This window comes from Xyrauchen texanus, chromosome 23 (assembly GCF_025860055.1).
Source record: "Xyrauchen texanus isolate HMW12.3.18 chromosome 23, RBS_HiC_50CHRs, whole genome shotgun sequence".
NCBI classification, from domain to species: domain Eukaryota; kingdom Metazoa; phylum Chordata; class Actinopteri; order Cypriniformes; family Catostomidae; genus Xyrauchen; species Xyrauchen texanus.
In genome coordinates this window covers 39,728,527-39,748,211 of record NC_068298.1, presented here as the reverse complement: position 1 = coordinate 39,748,211, position 19,685 = coordinate 39,728,527, and the positions used below count along the sequence as shown (strand labels likewise).

At 39.6% G+C, this 19,685-nt stretch overlaps 19 non-coding genes across 19 annotated transcripts; all 19 read right to left on the bottom strand.

Annotated features, from left to right (window-relative positions):
• Positions 1-712: 712 nt before the first annotated feature.
• LOC127617382 (U4 spliceosomal RNA) lies at positions 713-853 on the bottom strand. Its single transcript, XR_007967330.1, has one exon. It is a non-coding gene; the product is annotated as a U4 spliceosomal RNA (small nuclear RNA).
• An 878-nt stretch (positions 854-1,731) lies between these two features.
• LOC127617365 (U4 spliceosomal RNA) lies at positions 1,732-1,871 on the bottom strand. Its single transcript, XR_007967315.1, has one exon. It is a non-coding gene; the product is annotated as a U4 spliceosomal RNA (small nuclear RNA).
• An 884-nt stretch (positions 1,872-2,755) lies between these two features.
• On the bottom strand, positions 2,756-2,895 carry LOC127617395 (U4 spliceosomal RNA). The gene has a single exon (XR_007967340.1). It is a non-coding gene; the product is annotated as a U4 spliceosomal RNA (small nuclear RNA).
• Positions 2,896-3,777: 882 nt separating this feature from the next.
• LOC127617405 (U4 spliceosomal RNA) lies at positions 3,778-3,918 on the bottom strand. Its single transcript, XR_007967349.1, has one exon. It is a non-coding gene; the product is annotated as a U4 spliceosomal RNA (small nuclear RNA).
• An 881-nt stretch (positions 3,919-4,799) lies between these two features.
• LOC127617364 (U4 spliceosomal RNA) lies at positions 4,800-4,939 on the bottom strand. Its single transcript, XR_007967314.1, has one exon. It is a non-coding gene; the product is annotated as a U4 spliceosomal RNA (small nuclear RNA).
• Positions 4,940-5,824: 885 nt separating this feature from the next.
• LOC127617404 (U4 spliceosomal RNA) lies at positions 5,825-5,965 on the bottom strand. Its single transcript, XR_007967348.1, has one exon. It is a non-coding gene; the product is annotated as a U4 spliceosomal RNA (small nuclear RNA).
• Positions 5,966-6,845: 880 nt separating this feature from the next.
• On the bottom strand, positions 6,846-6,987 carry LOC127617380 (U4 spliceosomal RNA). Its single transcript, XR_007967328.1, has one exon. It is a non-coding gene; the product is annotated as a U4 spliceosomal RNA (small nuclear RNA).
• Positions 6,988-7,870: 883 nt separating this feature from the next.
• Positions 7,871-8,010, bottom strand: LOC127617394 (U4 spliceosomal RNA). The gene has a single exon (XR_007967339.1). It is a non-coding gene; the product is annotated as a U4 spliceosomal RNA (small nuclear RNA).
• Positions 8,011-8,892: 882 nt separating this feature from the next.
• Positions 8,893-9,032, bottom strand: LOC127617393 (U4 spliceosomal RNA). Its single transcript, XR_007967338.1, has one exon. It is a non-coding gene; the product is annotated as a U4 spliceosomal RNA (small nuclear RNA).
• An 884-nt stretch (positions 9,033-9,916) lies between these two features.
• Positions 9,917-10,056, bottom strand: LOC127617363 (U4 spliceosomal RNA). Its single transcript, XR_007967313.1, has one exon. It is a non-coding gene; the product is annotated as a U4 spliceosomal RNA (small nuclear RNA).
• Positions 10,057-10,940: 884 nt separating this feature from the next.
• LOC127617374 (U4 spliceosomal RNA) lies at positions 10,941-11,082 on the bottom strand. The gene has a single exon (XR_007967322.1). It is a non-coding gene; the product is annotated as a U4 spliceosomal RNA (small nuclear RNA).
• Positions 11,083-11,964: 882 nt separating this feature from the next.
• Positions 11,965-12,105, bottom strand: LOC127617378 (U4 spliceosomal RNA). Its single transcript, XR_007967326.1, has one exon. It is a non-coding gene; the product is annotated as a U4 spliceosomal RNA (small nuclear RNA).
• An 883-nt stretch (positions 12,106-12,988) lies between these two features.
• Positions 12,989-13,129, bottom strand: LOC127617396 (U4 spliceosomal RNA). Its single transcript, XR_007967341.1, has one exon. It is a non-coding gene; the product is annotated as a U4 spliceosomal RNA (small nuclear RNA).
• An 881-nt stretch (positions 13,130-14,010) lies between these two features.
• LOC127617373 (U4 spliceosomal RNA) lies at positions 14,011-14,151 on the bottom strand. The gene has a single exon (XR_007967321.1). It is a non-coding gene; the product is annotated as a U4 spliceosomal RNA (small nuclear RNA).
• Positions 14,152-15,033: 882 nt separating this feature from the next.
• On the bottom strand, positions 15,034-15,175 carry LOC127617376 (U4 spliceosomal RNA). The gene has a single exon (XR_007967324.1). It is a non-coding gene; the product is annotated as a U4 spliceosomal RNA (small nuclear RNA).
• Positions 15,176-16,059: 884 nt separating this feature from the next.
• Positions 16,060-16,200, bottom strand: LOC127617407 (U4 spliceosomal RNA). Its single transcript, XR_007967351.1, has one exon. It is a non-coding gene; the product is annotated as a U4 spliceosomal RNA (small nuclear RNA).
• An 883-nt stretch (positions 16,201-17,083) lies between these two features.
• LOC127617403 (U4 spliceosomal RNA) lies at positions 17,084-17,224 on the bottom strand. Its single transcript, XR_007967347.1, has one exon. It is a non-coding gene; the product is annotated as a U4 spliceosomal RNA (small nuclear RNA).
• An 885-nt stretch (positions 17,225-18,109) lies between these two features.
• LOC127617402 (U4 spliceosomal RNA) lies at positions 18,110-18,250 on the bottom strand. Its single transcript, XR_007967346.1, has one exon. It is a non-coding gene; the product is annotated as a U4 spliceosomal RNA (small nuclear RNA).
• An 881-nt stretch (positions 18,251-19,131) lies between these two features.
• LOC127617406 (U4 spliceosomal RNA) lies at positions 19,132-19,272 on the bottom strand. The gene has a single exon (XR_007967350.1). It is a non-coding gene; the product is annotated as a U4 spliceosomal RNA (small nuclear RNA).
• Positions 19,273-19,685: the final 413 nt, after the last annotated feature.

Sequence of the window (19,685 nt, the reverse complement as noted above, 5' to 3'; positions counted from 1 at the left end):
TTTAATTTAAAACATATGTGTTTTTTTTGCTTTAGCAAATCTGGGGGCAGTTAACTGTGGGTATTTTGGCAACAAAGGGGTGGAGTCAAAAAACTTCATTTCAGAGAACATGCTTGATGTCAGGACCAGCTCAACAAGCCCCTAGTGCTAGGATCCGTAATGAACATTGGAACGACACAGCAAACATATTCTGAGGGGGTCCGATCCCAGCAGTGAACTCTTCTTTAGAGTAAAGCATTCTGTCAAAAATCTTTCCAAAAAAAAAAAAGACCACCACTCATTTCTTTGACAAAAAGACAAGAAGTCTCCTAAGAGAAAATGAAAAGAAATGGCCAAGGCTGACTGTATTTGAACAAATATCGGCAGAGTACGCTTTCAAGCAGCAATAATCACGCTCGGATAAAAGCTCATGGTCTGCCATATGGCCTCTACTGAAATAAATATTTATAAAATGACAGAAATATGTGCATTGTCTTATATGCAAATCTAAAGGCAGATATTTATGGATCATGTGGCAACAAAGGGGTGGAGTCAAAACACCTAACCTCAACAAGACCCCTGGTGTTAGGATTTGAGATAAAACAACAGGAAACTGCAAACCAATTCTGAGGTGGGACCAATCCCAGCAGGGCTTACATTTTAAACAAAAACATTGTCTACAATCTATCCAGAACAAGACTATCACTCATTTCTTTCACAACAAGATAGGAAGTCTCTGAAGAGACTATCAAAAATTGCCAAGGCTGACTGTATTTCAAGTCATCCCAGCGGGTATTGGGTAAAGTTTTCAACCAGCAACGATCACGCCTCAGATAAACCTCATAGGCTACTGATATTGCCTCTGCTGAAAGGATAACAATGAAGGTCTTCACCACTTATCTACACAAATTTGGACATGAAACAGCTGGGTGGTATCAAGCTTTAAACTTCATTGCAATCTACCTTCAAGCACTGCTGGCTGCACTTTGTGTCTATTAAACAGCTCAGAGATATGTACTGGATAGTTTCTCCATTATACTCCTTTTAATTTAAAACATATGTGTTTTTTTTGCTTTAGCAAATCTGGGGGCAGTTAACTGTGGGTATTTTGGCAACAAAGGGTGGAGTCAAAAACTTCATTTCAGAGAACATGCTTGATGTCAGGACCAGCTCAACAAGCCCCTAGTGCTAGGATCCGTAATGAACATTGGAACGACACAGCAAACATATTCTGAGGGGTCCGATCCCAGCAGTGAACTCTTCTTTAGAGTAAAGCATTCTGTCAAAAATCTTTCCAAAAAAAAAAAAAGACCACCACTCATTTCTTTGACAAAAGACAAGAAGTCTCCTAAGAGAAAATGAAAAGAAATGGCCAAGGCTGACTGTATTTGAACAAATATCGGCAGAGTACGCTTTCAAGCAGCAATAATCACGCTCGGATAAAAGCTCATGGTCTGCCATATGGCCTCTACTGAAATAAATATTTATAAAATGACAGAAATATGTGCATTGTCTTATATGCAAATCTAAAGGCAGATATTTATGGATCATGTGGCAACAAAGGGGTGGAGTCAAAACACCTAACCTCAACAAGACCCCTGGTGTTAGGATTTGAGATAAAACAACAGGAAACTGCAAACCAATTCTGAGGTGGGACCAATCCCAGCAGGGCTTACATTTTAAACAAAAACATTGTCTACAATCTATCCAGAACAAGACTATCACTCATTTCTTTCACAACAAGATAGGAAGTCTCTGAAGAGACTATCAAAAATTGCCAAGGCTGACTGTATTTCAAGTCATCCCAGCGGGTATTGGGTAAAGTTTTCAACCAGCAACGATCACGCCTCAGATAAACCTCATAGGCTACGATATTGCCTCTGCTGAAAGGATAACAATGAAGGTCTTCACCACTTATCTACACAAATTTGGACATGAAACAGCTGGGTGGTATCAAGCTTTAAACTTCATTGCAATCTACCTTCAAGCACTGCTGGCTGCACTTTGTGTCTATTAAACAGCTCAGAGATATGTACTGGATAGTTTCTCCATTATACTCCTTTTAATTTAAAACATATGTGTTTTTTTTGCTTTAGCAAATCTGGGGGCAGTTAACTGTGGGTATTTTGGCAACAAAGGGGTGGAGTCAAAAAACTTCATTTCAGAGAACATGCTTGATGTCAGGACCAGCTCAACAAGCCCCCTAGTGCTAGGATCCGGTAATGAACATTGGAACGACACAGCAAACATATTCTGAGGGGGTCCGATCCCAGCAGTGAACTCTTCTTTAGAGTAAAGCATTCTGTCAAAAATCTTTCCAAAAAAAAAAAAAGACCACCACTCATTTCTTTGACAAAAAGACAAGAAGTCTCCTAAGAGAAAATGAAAAGAAATGGCCAAGGCTGACTGTATTTGAACAAATATCGGCAGAGTACGCTTTCAAGCAGCAATAATCACGCCTCGGATAAAAGCTCATGGTCTGCCATATGGCCTCTACGAAATAAATATTTATAAAATGACAGAAATATGTGCATTGTCTTATATGCAAATCTAAAGGCAGATATTTATGGATCATGTGGCAACAAAGGGGTGGAGTCAAAACACCTAACCTCAACAAGACCCCTGGTGTTAGGATTTGAGATAAAACAACAGGAAACTGCAAACCAATTCTGAGGTGGGACCAATCCCAGCAGGGCTTACATTTTAAACAAAAACATTGTCTACAATCTATCCAGAACAAGACTATCACTCATTTCTTTCACAACAAGATAGGAAGTCTCTGAAGAGACTATCAAAAATTGCCAAGGCTGACTGTATTTCAAGTCATCCCAGCGGGTATTGGGTAAAGTTTTCAACCAGCAACGATCACGCCTCAGATAAACCTCATAGGCTACGATATTGCCTCTGCGAAAGGATAACAATGAAGGTCTTCACCACTTATCTACACAAATTTGGACATGAAACAGCAGGGTGGTATCAAGCTTTAAACTTCATTGCAATCTACCTTCAAGCACTGCTGGCTGCACTTTGTGTCTATTAAACAGCTCAGAGATATGTACTGGATAGTTTCTCCATTATACTCCTTTTAATTTAAAACATATGTGTTTTTTTTGCTTTAGCAAATCTGGGGGCAGTTAACTGTGGGTATTTTGGCAACAAAGGGGTGGAGTCAAAAACTTCATTTCAGAGAACATGCTTGATGTCAGGACCAGCTCAACAAGCCCCCTAGTGCTAGGATCCGGTAATGAACATTGGAACGACACAGCAAACATATTCTGAGGGGTCCGATCCCAGCAGTGAACTCTTCTTTAGAGTAAAGCATTCTGTCAAAAATCTTTCCAAAAAAAAAAAAAGACCACCACTCATTTCTTTGACAAAAAGACAAGAAGTCTCCTAAGAGAAAATGAAAAGAAATGGCCAAGGCTGACTGTATTTGAACAAATATCGGCAGAGTACGTTTTCAAGCAGCAATAATCACGCCTCGGATAAAAGCTCATGGTCTGCCATATGGCCTCTACTGAAATAAATATTTATAAAATGACAGAAATATGTGCATTGTCTTATATGCAAATCTAAAGGCAGATATTTATGGATCATGTGGCAACAAAGGGGTGGAGTCAAAACACCTAACCTCAACAAGACCCCTGGTGTTAGGATTTGAGATAAAACAACAGGAAACTGCAAACCAATTCTGAGGTGGGACCAATCCCAGCAGGGCTTACATTTTAAACAAAAACATTGTCTACAATCTATCCAGAACAAGACTATCACTCATTTCTTTCACAACAAGATAGGAAGTCTCTGAAGAGACTATCAAAAATTGCCAAGGCTGACTGTATTTCAAGTCATCCCAGCGGGGTATTGGGTAAAGTTTTCAACCAGCAACGATCACGCCTCAGATAAACCTCATAGGCTACGATATTGCCTCTGCGAAAGGATAACAATGAAGGTCTTCACCACTTATCTACACAAATTTGGACATGAAACAGCTGGGTGGTATCAAGCTTTAAACTTCATTGCAATCTACCTTCAAGCACTGCTGGCTGCACTTTGTGTCTATTAAACAGCTCAGAGATATGTACTGGATAGTTTCTCCATTATACTCCTTTTAATTTAAAACATATGTGTTTTTTTGCTTTAGCAAATCTGGGGGCAGTTAACTGTGGGTATTTTGGCAACAAAGGGGTGGAGTCAAAAACTTCATTTCAGAGAACATGCTTGATGTCAGGACCAGCTCAACAAGCCCCCTAGTGCTAGGATCCGGTAATGAACATTGGAACGACACAGCAAACATATTCTGAGGGGTCCGATCCCAGCAGTGAACTCTTCTTTAGAGTAAAGCATTCTGTCAAAAATCTTTCCAAAAAAAAAAAAAAGACCACCACTCATTTCTTTGACAAAAAGACAAGAAGTCTCCTAAGAGAAAATGAAAAGAAATGGCCAAGGCTGACTGTATTTGAACAAATATCGGCAGAGTACGTTTTCAAGCAGCAATAATCACGCTCGGATAAAAGCTCATGGTCTGTCATATGGCCTCTACTGAAATAAATATTTATAAAATGACAGAAATATGTGCATTGTCTTATATGCAAATCTAAAGGCAGATATTTATGGATCATGTGGCAACAAAGGGGTGGAGTCAAAACACCTAACCTCAACAAGACCCCTGGTGTTAGGATTTGAGATAAAACAACAGGAAACTGCAAACCAATTCTGAGGTGGGACCAATCCCAGCAGGGCTTACATTTTAAACAAAAACATTGTCTACAATCTATCCAGAACAAGACTATCACTCATTTCTTTCACAACAAGATAGGAAGTCTCTGAAGAGACTATCAAAAATTGCCAAGGCTGACTGTATTTCAAGTCATCCCAGCGGGTATTGGGTAAAGTTTTCAACCAGCAACGATCACGCCTCAGATAAACCTCATAGGCTACGATATTGCCTCTGCTGAAAGGATAACAATGAAGGTCTTCACCACTTATCTACACAAATTTGGACATGAAACAGCTGGGTGGTATCAAGCTTTAAACTTCATTGCAATCTACCTTCAAGCACTGCTGGCTGCACTTTGTGTCTATTAAACAGCTCAGAGATATGTACTGGATAGTTTCTCCATTATACTCCTTTTAATTTAAAACATATGTGTTTTTTTTGCTTTAGCAAATCTGGGGGCAGTTAACTGTGGGTATTTTGGCAACAAAGGGGTGGAGTCAAAAAACTTCATTTCAGAGAACATGCTTGATGTCAGGACCAGCTCAACAAGCCCCCTAGTGCTAGGATCCGGTAATGAACATTGGAACGACACAGCAAACATATTCTGAGGGGGTCCGATCCCAGCAGTGAACTCTTCTTTAGAGTAAAGCATTCTGTCAAAAATCTTTCCAAAAAAAAAAAAAAGACCACCACTCATTTCTTTGACAAAAAGACAAGAAGTCTCCTAAGAGAAAATGAAAAGAAATGGCCAAGGCTGACTGTATTTGAACAAATATCGGCAGAGTACGTTTTCAAGCAGCAATAATCACGCTCGGATAAAAGCTCATGGTCTGCCATATGGCCTCTACTGAAATAAATATTTATAAAATGACAGAAATATGTGCATTGTCTTATATGCAAATCTAAAGGCAGATATTTATGGATCATGTGGCAACAAAGGGGTGGAGTCAAAACACCTAACCTCAACAAGACCCCTGGTGTTAGGATTTGAGATAAAACAACAGGAAACTGCAAACCAATTCTGAGGTGGGACCAATCCCAGCAGGGCTTACATTTTAAACAAAAACATTGTCTACAATCTATCCAGAACAAGACTATCACTCATTTCTTTCACAACAAGATAGGAAGTCTCTGAAGAGACTATCAAAAATTGCCAAGGCTGACTGTATTTCAAGTCATCCCAGCGGGGTATTGGGTAAAGTTTTCAACCAGCAACGATCACGCCTCAGATAAACCTCATAGGCTACGATATTGCCTCTGCGAAAGGATAACAATGAAGGTCTTCACCACTTATCTACACAAATTTGGACATGAAACAGCTGGGTGGTATCAAGCTTTAAACTTCATTGCAATCTACCTTCAAGCACTGCTGGCTGCACTTTGTGTCTATTAAACAGCTCAGAGATATGTACTGGATAGTTTCTCCATTATACTCCTTTTAATTTAAAACATATGTGTTTTTTTGCTTTAGCAAATCTGGGGGCAGTTAACTGTGGGTATTTTGGCAACAAAGGGGTGGAGTCAAAAACTTCATTTCAGAGAACATGCTTGATGTCAGGACCAGCTCAACAAGCCCCTAGTGCTAGGATCCGGTAATGAACATTGGAACGACACAGCAAACATATTCTGAGGGGGTCCGATCCCAGCAGTGAACTCTTCTTTAGAGTAAAGCATTCTGTCAAAAATCTTTCCAAAAAAAAAAAAAGACCACCACTCATTTCTTTGACAAAAAGACAAGAAGTCTCCTAAGAGAAAATGAAAAGAAATGGCCAAGGCTGACTGTATTTGAACAAATATCGGCAGAGTACGTTTTCAAGCAGCAATAATCACGCTCGGATAAAAGCTCATGGTCTGTCATATGGCCTCTACTGAAATAAATATTTATAAAATGACAGAAATATGTGCATTGTCTTATATGCAAATCTAAAGGCAGATATTTATGGATCATGTGGCAACAAAGGGGTGGAGTCAAAACACCTAACCTCAACAAGACCCCTGGTGTTAGGATTTGAGATAAAACAACAGGAAACTGCAAACCAATTCTGAGGTGGGACCAATCCCAGCAGGGCTTACATTTTAAACAAAAACATTGTCTACAATCTATCCAGAACAAGACTATCACTCATTTCTTTCACAACAAGATAGGAAGTCTCTGAAGAGACTATCAAAAATTGCCAAGGCTGACTGTATTTCAAGTCATCCCAGCTGGGTATTGGGTAAAGTTTTCAACCAGCAACGATCACGCCTCAGATAAACCTCATAGGCTACTGATATTGCCTCTGCGAAAGGATAACAATGAAGGTCTTCACCACTTATCTACACAAATTTGGACATGAAACAGCTGGGTGGTATCAAGCTTTAAACTTCATTGCAATCTACCTTCAAGCACTGCTGGCTGCACTTTGTGTCTATTAAACAGCTCAGAGATATGTACTGGATAGTTTCTCCATTATACTCCTTTTAATTTAAAACATATGTGTTTTTTTTGCTTTAGCAAATCTGGGGGCAGTTAACTGTGGGTATTTTGGCAACAAAGGGGTGGAGTCAAAAAACTTCATTTCAGAGAACATGCTTGATGTCAGGACCAGCTCAACAAGCCCCCTAGTGCTAGGATCCGGTAATGAACATTGGAACGACACAGCAAACATATTCTGAGGGGGTCCGATCCCAGCAGTGAACTCTTCTTTAGAGTAAAGCATTCTGTCAAAAATCTTTCCAAAAAAAAAAAAAGACCACCACTCATTTCTTTGACAAAAAGACAAGAAGTCTCCTAAGAGAAAATGAAAAGAAATGGCCAAGGCTGACTGTATTTGAACAAATATCGGCAGAGTACGCTTTCAAGCAGCAATAATCACGCTCGGATAAAAGCTCATGGTCTGCCATATGGCCTCTACTGAAATAAATATTTATAAAATGACAGAAATATGTGCATTGTCTTATATGCAAATCTAAAGGCAGATATTTATGGATCATGTGGCAACAAAGGGGTGGAGTCAAAACACCTAACCTCAACAAGACCCCTGGTGTTAGGATTTGAGATAAAACAACAGGAAACTGCAAACCAATTCTGAGGTGGGACCAATCCCAGCAGGGCTTACATTTTAAACAAAAACATTGTCTACAATCTATCCAGAACAAGACTATCACTCATTTCTTTCACAACAAGATAGGAAGTCTCTGAAGAGACTATCAAAAATTGCCAAGGCTGACTGTATTTCAAGTCATCCCAGCGGGTATTGGGTAAAGTTTTCAACCAGCAACGATCACGCCTCAGATAAACCTCATAGGCTACGATATTGCCTCTGCGAAAGGATAACAATGAAGGTCTTCACCACTTATCTACACAAATTTGGACATGAAACAGCTGGGTGGTATCAAGCTTTAAACTTCATTGCAATCTACCTTCAAGCACTGCTGGCTGCACTTTGTGTCTATTAAACAGCTCAGAGATATGTACTGGATAGTTTCTCCATTATACTCCTTTTAATTTAAAACATATGTGTTTTTTTTGCTTTAGCAAATCTGGGGGCAGTTAACTGTGGGTATTTTGGCAACAAAGGGGTGGAGTCAAAAACTTCATTTCAGAGAACATGCTTGATGTCAGGACCAGCTCAACAAGCCCCCTAGTGCTAGGATCCGGTAATGAACATTGGAACGACACAGCAAACATATTCTGAGGGGGTCCGATCCCAGCAGTGAACTCTTCTTTAGAGTAAAGCATTCTGTCAAAAATCTTTCCAAAAAAAAAAAAAGACCACCACTCATTTCTTTGACAAAAAGACAAGAAGTCTCCTAAGAGAAAATGAAAAGAAATGGCCAAGGCTGACTGTATTTGAACAAATATCGGCAGAGTACGCTTTCAAGCAGCAATAATCACGCTCGGATAAAAGCTCATGGTCTGCCATATGGCCTCTACTGAAATAAATATTTATAAAATGACAGAAATATGTGCATTGTCTTATATGCAAATCTAAAGGCAGATATTTATGGATCATGTGGCAACAAAGGGGTGGAGTCAAAACACCTAACCTCAACAAGACCCCTGGTGTTAGGATTTGAGATAAAACAACAGGAAACTGCAAACCAATTCTGAGGTGGGACCAATCCCAGCAGGGCTTACATTTTAAACAAAAACATTGTCTACAATCTATCCAGAACAAGACTATCACTCATTTCTTTCACAACAAGATAGGAAGTCTCTGAAGAGACTATCAAAAATTGCCAAGGCTGACTGTATTTCAAGTCATCCCAGCGGGTATTGGGTAAAGTTTTCAACCAGCAACGATCACGCCTCAGATAAACCTCATAGGCTACGATATTGCCTCTGCGAAAGGATAACAATGAAGGTCTTCACCACTTATCTACACAAATTTGGACATGAAACAGCTGGGTGGTATCAAGCTTTAAACTTCATTGCAATCTACCTTCAAGCACTGCTGGCTGCACTTTGTGTCTATTAAACAGCTCAGAGATATGTACTGGATAGTTTCTCCATTATACTCCTTTTAATTTAAAACATATGTGTTTTTTTTGCTTTAGCAAATCTGGGGGCAGTTAACTGTGGGTATTTTGGCAACAAAGGGGTGGAGTCAAAAAACTTCATTTCAGAGAACATGCTTGATGTCAGGACCAGCTCAACAAGCCCCCTAGTGCTAGGATCCGGTAATGAACATTGGAACGACACAGCAAACATATTCTGAGGGGGTCCGATCCCAGCAGTGAACTCTTCTTTAGAGTAAAGCATTCTGTCAAAAATCTTTCCAAAAAAAAAAAAAAGACCACCACTCATTTCTTTGACAAAAAGACAAGAAGTCTCCTAAGAGAAAATGAAAAGAAATGGCCAAGGCTGACTGTATTTGAACAAATATCGGCAGAGTACGTTTTCAAGCAGCAATAATCACGCTCGGATAAAAGCTCATGGTCTGTCATATGGCCTCTACTGAAATAAATATTTATAAAATGACAGAAATATGTGCATTGTCTTATATGCAAATCTAAAGGCAGATATTTATGGATCATGTGGCAACAAAGGGGTGGAGTCAAAACACCTAACCTCAACAAGACCCCTGGTGTTAGGATTTGAGATAAAACAACAGGAAACTGCAAACCAATTCTGAGGTGGGACCAATCCCAGCAGGGCTTACATTTTAAACAAAAACATTGTCTACAATCTATCCAGAACAAGACTATCACTCATTTCTTTCACAACAAGATAGGAAGTCTCTGAAGAGACTATCAAAAATTGCCAAGGCTGACTGTATTTCAAGTCATCCCAGCGGGTATTGGGTAAAGTTTTCAACCAGCAACGATCACGCCTCAGATAAACCTCATAGGCTACGATATTGCCTCTGCTGAAAGGATAACAATGAAGGTCTTCACCACTTATCTACACAAATTTGGACATGAAACAGCTGGGTGGTATCAAGCTTTAAACTTCATTGCAATCTACCTTCAAGCACTGCTGGCTGCACTTTGTGTCTATTAAACAGCTCAGAGATATGTACTGGATAGTTTCTCCATTATACTCCTTTTAATTTAAAACATATGTGTTTTTTTTGCTTTAGCAAATCTGGGGGCAGTTAACTGTGGGTATTTTGGCAACAAAGGGGTGGAGTCAAAAACTTCATTTCAGAGAACATGCTTGATGTCAGGACCAGCTCAACAAGCCCCTAGTGCTAGGATCCGGTAATGAACATTGGAACGACACAGCAAACATATTCTGAGGGGGTCCGATCCCAGCAGTGAACTCTTCTTTAGAGTAAAGCATTCTGTCAAAAATCTTTCCAAAAAAAAAAAAAAGACCACCACTCATTTCTTTGACAAAAAGACAAGAAGTCTCCTAAGAGAAAATGAAAAGAAATGGCCAAGGCTGACTGTATTTGAACAAATATCGGCAGAGTACGTTTTCAAGCAGCAATAATCACGCCTCGGATAAAAGCTCATGGTCTGCCATATGGCCTCTACTGAAATAAATATTTATAAAATGACAGAAATATGTGCATTGTCTTATATGCAAATCTAAAGGCAGATATTTATGGATCATGTGGCAACAAAGGGGTGGAGTCAAAACACCTAACCTCAACAAGACCCCTGGTGTTAGGATTTGAGATAAAACAACAGGAAACTGCAAACCAATTCTGAGGTGGGACCAATCCCAGCAGGGCTTACATTTTAAACAAAAACATTGTCTACAATCTATCCAGAACAAGACTATCACTCATTTCTTTCACAACAAGATAGGAAGTCTCTGAAGAGACTATCAAAAATTGCCAAGGCTGACTGTATTTCAAGTCATCCCAGCGGGGTATTGGGTAAAGTTTTCAACCAGCAACGATCACGCCTCAGATAAACCTCATAGGCTACGATATTGCCTCTCGTGAAAGGATAACAATGAAGGTCTTCACCACTTATCTACACAAATTTGGACATGAAACAGCTGGGTGGTATCAAGCTTTAAACTTCATTGCAATCTACCTTCAAGCACTGCTGGCTGCACTTTGTGTCTATTAAACAGCTCAGAGATATGTACTGGATAGTTTCTCCATTATACTCCTTTTAATTTAAAACATATGTGTTTTTTTTGCTTTAGCAAATCTGGGGGCAGTTAACTGTGGGTATTTTGGCAACAAAGGGGTGGAGTCAAAAACTTCATTTCAGAGAACATGCTTGATGTCAGGACCAGCTCAACAAGCCCCCTAGTGCTAGGATCCGGTAATGAACATTGGAACGACACAGCAAACATATTCTGAGGGGTCCGATCCCAGCAGTGAACTCTTCTTTAGAGTAAAGCATTCTGTCAAAAATCTTTCCAAAAAAAAAAAAAGACCACCACTCATTTCTTTGACAAAAAGACAAGAAGTCTCCTAAGAGAAAATGAAAAGAAATGGCCAAGGCTGACTGTATTTGAACAAATATCGGCAGAGTACGTTTTCAAGCAGCAATAATCACGCCTCGGATAAAAGCTCATGGTCTGCCATATGGCCTCTACTGAAATAAATATTTATAAAATGACAGAAATATGTGCATTGTCTTATATGCAAATCTAAAGGCAGATATTTATGGATCATGTGGCAACAAAGGGGTGGAGTCAAAACACCTAACCTCAACAAGACCCCTGGTGTTAGGATTTGAGATAAAACAACAGGAAACTGCAAACCAATTCTGAGGTGGGACCAATCCCAGCAGGGCTTACATTTTAAACAAAAACATTGTCTACAATCTATCCAGAACAAGACTATCACTCATTTCTTTCACAACAAGATAGGAAGTCTCTGAAGAGACTATCAAAAATTGCCAAGGCTGACTGTATTTCAAGTCATCCCAGCGGGTATTGGGTAAAGTTTTCAACCAGCAACGATCACGCCTCAGATAAACCTCATAGGCTACTGATATTGCCTCTGCTGAAAGAATAACAATGAAGGTCTTCACCACTTATCTACACAAATTTGGACATGAAACAGCAGGGTGGTATCAAGCTTTAAACTTCATTGCAATCTACCTTCAAGCACTGCTGGCTGCACTTTGTGTCTATTAAACAGCTCAGAGATATGTACTGGATAGTTTCTCCATTATACTCCTTTTAATTTAAAACATATGTGTTTTTTTTGCTTTAGCAAATCTGGGGGCAGTTAACTGTGGGTATTTTGGCAACAAAGGGGTGGAGTCAAAAACTTCATTTCAGAGAACATGCTTGATGTCAGGACCAGCTCAACAAGCCCCCTAGTGCTAGGATCCGGTAATGAACATTGGAACGACACAGCAAACATATTCTGAGGGGTCCGATCCCAGCAGTGAACTCTTCTTTAGAGTAAAGCATTCTGTCAAAAATCTTTCCAAAAAAAAAAAAAAGACCACCACTCATTTCTTTGACAAAAAGACAAGAAGTCTCCTAAGAGAAAATGAAAAGAAATGGCCAAGGCTGACTGTATTTGAACAAATATCGGCAGAGTACGTTTTCAAGCAGCAATAATCACGCCTCGGATAAAAGCTCATGGTCTGTCATATGGCCTCTACTGAAATAAATATTTATAAAATGACAGAAATATGTGCATTGTCTTATATGCAAATCTAAAGGCAGATATTTATGGATCATGTGGCAACAAAGGGTGGAGTCAAAACACCTAACCTCAACAAGACCCCTGGTGTTAGGATTTGAGATAAAACAACAGGAAACTGCAAACCAATTCTGAGGTGGGACCAATCCCAGCAGGGCTTACATTTTAAACAAAAACATTGTCTACAATCTATCCAGAACAAGACTATCACTCATTTCTTTCACAAAAAGATAGGAAGTCTCTGAAGAGACTATCAAAAATTGCCAAGGCTGACTGTATTTCAAGTCATCCCAGCGGGGTATTGGGTAAAGTTTTCAACCAGCAACGATCACGCCTCAGATAAACCTCATAGGCTATGATATTGCCTCTGCGAAAGGATAACAATGAAGGTCTTCACCACTTATCTACATAAATTTGGACATGAAACAGCAGGGTGGTATCAAGCTTTAAACTTCATTGCAATCTACCTTCAAGCACTGCTGGCTGCACTTTGTGTCTATTAAACAGCTCAGAGATATGTACTGGATAGTTTCTCCATTATACTCCTTTTAATTTAAAACATATGTGTTTTTTTGCTTTAGCAAATCTGGGGGCAGTTAACTGTGGGTATTTTGGCAACAAAGGGGTGGAGTCAAAAACTTCATTTCAGAGAACATGCTTGATGTCAGGACCAGCTCAACAAGCCCCCTAGTGCTAGGATCCGGTAATGAACATTGGAACGACACAGCAAACATATTCTGAGGGGGTCCGATCCCAGCAGTGAACTCTTCTTTAGAGTAAAGCATTCTGTCAAAAATCTTTCCAAAAAAAAAAAAAGACCACCACTCATTTCTTTGACAAAAAGACAAGAAGTCTCCTAAGAGAAAATGAAAAGAAATGGCCAAGGCTGACTGTATTTGAACAAATATCGGCAGAGTACGTTTTCAAGCAGCAATAATCACGCTCGGATAAAAGCTCATGGTCTGCCATATGGCCTCTACTGAAATAAATATTTATAAAATGACAGAAATATGTGCATTGTCTTATATGCAAATCTAAAGGCAGATATTTATGGATCATGTGGCAACAAAGGGGTGGAGTCAAAACACCTAACCTCAACAAGACCCCTGGTGTTAGGATTTGAGATAAAACAACAGGAAACTGCAAACCAATTCTGAGGTGGGACCAATCCCAGCAGGGCTTACATTTTAAACAAAAACATTGTCTACAATCTATCCAGAACAAGACTATCACTCATTTCTTTCACAACAAGATAGGAAGTCTCTGAAGAGACTATCAAAAATTGCCAAGGCTGACTGTATTTCAAGTCATCCCAGCGGGGTATTGGGTAAAGTTTTCAACCAGCAACGATCACGCCTCAGATAAACCTCATAGGCTACGATATTGCCTCTGCTGAAAGGATAACAATGAAGGTCTTCACCACTTATCTACACAAATTTGGACATGAAACAGCAGGGTGGTATCAAGCTTTAAACTTCATTGCAATCTACCTTCAAGCACTGCTGGCTGCACTTTGTGTCTATTAAACAGCTCAGAGATATGTACTGGATAGTTTCTCCATTATACTCCTTTTAATTTAAAACATATGTGTTTTTTTGCTTTAGCAAATCTGGGGGCAGTTAACTGTGGGTATTTTGGCAACAAAGGGGTGGAGTCAAAAACTTCATTTCAGAGAACATGCTTGATGTCAGGACCAGCTCAACAAGCCCCTAGTGCTAGGATCCGGTAATGAACATTGGAACGACACAGCAAACATATTCTGAGGGGTCCGATCCCAGCAGTGAACTCTTCTTTAGAGTAAAGCATTCTGTCAAAAATCTTTCCAAAAAAAAAAAAAAGACCACCACTCATTTCTTTGACAAAAAGACAAGAAGTCTCCTAAGAGAAAATGAAAAGAAATGGCCAAGGCTGACTGTATTTGAACAAATATCGGCAGAGTACGTTTTCAAGCAGCAATAATCACGCCTCGGATAAAAGCTCATGGTCTGCCATATGGCCTCTACTGAAATAAATATTTATAAAATGACAGAAATATGTGCATTGTCTTATATGCAAATCTAAAGGCAGATATTTATGGATCATGTGGCAACAAAGGGGTGGAGTCAAAACACCTAACCTCAACAAGACCCCTGGTGTTAGGATTTGAGATAAAACAACAGGAAACTGCAAACCAATTCTGAGGTGGGACCAATCCCAGCAGGGCTTACATTTTAAACAAAAACATTGTCTACAATCTATCCAGAACAAGACTATCACTCATTTCTTTCACAACAAGATAGGAAGTCTCTGAAGAGACTATCAAAAATTGCCAAGGCTGACTGTATTTCAAGTCATCCCAGCGGGGTATTGGGTAAAGTTTTCAACCAGCAACGATCACGCCTCAGATAAACCTCATAGGCTACTGATATTGCCTCTGCGAAAGGATAACAATGAAGGTCTTCACCACTTATCTACACAAATTTGGACATGAAACAGCTGGGTGGTATCAAGCTTTAAACTTCATTGCAATCTACCTTCAAGCACTGCTGGCTGCACTTTGTGTCTATTAAACAGCTCAGAGATATGTACTGGATAGTTTCTCCATTATACTCCTTTTAATTTAAAACATATGTGTTTTTTTTGCTTTAGCAAATCTGGGGGCAGTTAACTGTGGGTATTTTGGCAACAAAGGGGTGGAGTCAAAAACTTCATTTCAGAGAACATGCTTGATGTCAGGACCAGCTCAACAAGCCCCCTAGTGCTAGGATCCGGTAATGAACATTGGAACGACACAGCAAACATATTCTGAGGGGGTCCGATCCCAGCAGTGAACTCTTCTTTAGAGTAAAGCATTCTGTCAAAAATCTTTCCAAAAAAAAAAAAAAGACCACCACTCATTTCTTTGACAAAAAGACAAGAAGTCTCCTAAGAGAAAATGAAAAGAAATGGCCAAGGCTGACTGTATTTGAACAAATATCGGCAGAGTACGTTTTCAAGCAGCAATAATCACGCCTCGGATAAAAGCTCATGGTCTGCCATATGGCCTCTACTGAAATAAATATTTATAAAATGACAGAAATATGTGCATTGTCTTATATGCAAATCTAAAGGCAGATATTTATGGATCATGTGGCAACAAAGGGGTGGAGTCAAAACACCTAACCTCAACAAGACCCCTGGTGTTAGGATTTGAGATAAAACAACAGGAAACTGCAAACCAATTCTGAGGTGGGACCAATCCCAGCAGGGCTTACATTTTAAACAAAAACATTGTCTACAATCTATCCAGAACAAGACTAACACTCATTTCTTTCACAACAAGATAGGAAGTCTCTGAAGAGACTATCAAAAATTGCCAAGGCTGACTGTATTTCAAGTCATCCCAGCAGGGTATTGGGTAAAGTTTTCAACCAGCAACGATCACGCCTCAGATAAACCTCATAGGCTACGATATTGCCTCTGCGAAAGGATAACAATGAAGGTCTTCACCACTTATCTACACAAATTTGGACATGAAACAGCTGGGTGGTATCAAGCTTTAAACTTCATTGCAATCTACCTTCAAGCACTGCTGGCTGCACTTTGTGTCTATTAAACAGCTCAGAGATATGTACTGGATAGTTTCTCCATTATACTCCTTTTAATTTAAAACATATGTGTTTTTTTTGCTTTAGCAAATCTGGGGGCAGTTAACTGTGGGTATTTTGGCAACAAAGGGGTGGAGTCAAAAACTTCATTTCAGAGAACATGCTTGATGTCAGGACCAGCTCAACAAGCCCCCTAGTGCTAGGATCCGGTAATGAACATTGGAACGACACAGCAAACATATTCTGAGGGGGTCCGATCCCAGCAGTGAACTCTTCTTTAGAGTAAAGCATTCTGTCAAAAATCTTTCCAAAAAAAAAAAAAGACCACCACTCATTTCTTTGACAAAAAGACAAGAAGTCTCCTAAGAGAAAATGAAAAGAAATGGCCAAGGCTGACTGTATTTGAACAAATATCGGCAGAGTACGTTTTCAAGCAGCAATAATCACGCCTCGGATAAAAGCTCATGGTCTGCCATATGGCCTCTACTGAAATAAATATTTATAAAATGACAGAAATATGTGCATTGTCTTATATGCAAATCTAAAGGCAGATATTTATGGATCATGTGGCAACAAAGGGGTGGAGTCAAAACACCTAACCTCAACAAGACCCCTGGTGTTAGGATTTGAGATAAAACAACAGGAAACTGCAAACCAATTCTGAGGTGGGACCAATCCCAGCAGGGCTTACATTTTAAACAAAAACATTGTCTACAATCTATCCAGAACAAGACTATCACTCATTTCTTTCACAACAAGATAGGAAGTCTCTGAAGAGACTATCAAAAATTGCCAAGGCTGACTGTATTTCAAGTCATCCCAGCGGGGTATTGGGTAAAGTTTTCAACCAGCAACGATCACGCCTCAGATAAACCTCATAGGCTACGATATTGCCTCTGCGAAAGGATAACAATGAAGGTCTTCACCACTTATCTACACAAATTTGGACATGAAACAGCTGGGTGGTATCAAGCTTTAAACTTCATTGCAATCTACCTTCAAGCACTGCTGGCTGCACTTTGTGTCTATTAAACAGCTCAGAGATATGTACTGGATAGTTTCTCCATTATACTCCTTTTAATTTAAAACATATGTGTTTTTTTTGCTTTAGCAAATCTGGGGGCAGTTAACTGTGGGTATTTTGGCAACAAAGGGGTGGAGTCAAAAAACTTCATTTCAGAGAACATGCTTGATGTCAGGACCAGCTCAACAAGCCCCCTAGTGCTAGGATCCGGTAATGAACATTGGAACGACACAGCAAACATATTCTGAGGGGGTCCGATCCCAGCAGTGAACTCTTCTTTAGAGTAAAGCATTCTGTCAAAAATCTTTCCAAAAAAAAAAAAAAGACCACCACTCATTTCTTTGACAAAAAGACAAGAAGTCTCCTAAGAGAAAATGAAAAGAAATGGCCAAGGCTGACTGTATTTGAACAAATATCGGCAGAGTACGTTTTCAAGCAGCAATAATCACGCCTCGGATAAAAGCTCATGGTCTGTCATATGGCCTCTACTGAAATAAATATTTATAAAATGACAGAAATATGTGCATTGTCTTATATGCAAATCTAAAGGCAGATATTTATGGATCATGTGGCAACAAAGGGGTGGAGTCAAAACACCTAACCTCAACAAGACCCCTGGTGTTAGGATTTGAGATAAAACAACAGGAAACTGCAAACCAATTCTGAGGTGGGACCAATCCCAGCAGGGCTTACATTTTAAACAAAAACATTGTCTACAATCTATCCAGAACAAGACTATCACTCATTTCTTTCACAACAAGATAGGAAGTCTCTGAAGAGACTATCAAAAATTGCCAAGGCTGACTGTATTTCAAGTCATCCCAGCGGGGTATTGGGTAAAGTTTTCAACCAGCAACGATCACGCCTCAGATAAACCTCATAGGCTACGATATTGCCTCTGCGAAAGGATAACAATGAAGGTCTTCACCACTTATCTACACAAATTTGGACATGAAACAGCTGGGTGGTATCAAGCTTTAAACTTCATTGCAATCTACCTTCAAGCACTGCTGGCTGCACTTTGTGTCTATTAAACAGCTCAGAGATATGTACTGGATAGTTTCTCCATTATACTCCTTTTAATTTAAAACATATGTGTTTTTTTGCTTTAGCAAATCTGGGGGCAGTTAACTGTGGGTATTTTGGCAACAAAGGGGTGGAGTCAAAAACTTCATTTCAGAGAACATGCTTGATGTCAGGACCAGCTCAACAAGCCCCCTAGTGCTAGGATCCGGTAATGAACATTGGAACGACACAGCAAACATATTCTGAGGGGTCCGATCCCAGCAGTGAACTCTTCTTTAGAGTAAAGCATTCTGTCAAAAATCTTTCCAAAAAAAAAAAAAAGACCACCACTCATTTCTTTGACAAAAAGACAAGAAGTCTCCTAAGAGAAAATGAAAAGAAATGGCCAAGGCTGACTGTATTTGAACAAATATCGGCAGAGTACGTTTTCAAGCAGCAATAATCACGCCTCGGATAAAAGCTCATGGTCTGCCATATGGCCTCTACGAAATAAATATTTATAAAATGACAGAAATATGTGCATTGTCTTATATGCAAATCTAAAGGCAGATATTTATGGATCATGTGGCAACAAAGGGGTGGAGTCAAAACACCTAACCTCAACAAGACCCCTGGTGTTAGGATTTGAGATAAAACAACAGGAAACTGCAAACCAATTCTGAGGTGGGACCAATCCCAGCAGGGCTTACATTTTAAACAAAAACATTGTCTACAATCTATCCAGAACAAGACTATCACTCATTTCTTTCACAACAAGATAGGAAGTCTCTGAAGAGACTATCAAAAATTGCCAAGGCTGACTGTATTTCAAGTCATCCCAGCGGGGTATTGGGTAAAGTTTTCAACCAGCAACGATCACGCCTCAGATAAACCTCATAGGCTATGATATTGCCTCTGCGAAAGAATAACAATGAAGGTCTTCACCACTTATCTACACAAATTTGGACATGAAACAGCAGGGTGGTATCAAGCTTTAAACTTCATTGCAATCTACCTTCAAGCACTGCTGGCTGCACTTTGTGTCTATTAAACAGCTCAGAGATATGTACTGGATAGTTTCTCCATTATACTCCTTTTAATTTAAAACATATGTGGTTTTTTTGCTTTAGCAAATCTGGGGGCAGTTAACTGTGGGTATTTTGGCAACAAAGGGGTGGAGTCAAAAAACTTCATTTCAGAGAACATGCTTGATGTCAGGACCAGCTCAACAAGCCCCCTAGTGCTAGGATCCGGTAATGAACATTGGAACGACACAGCAAATATTCTGAGGGGGTCCGATCCCAGCAGTGAACTCTTCTTTAGAGTAAAGCATTCTGTCA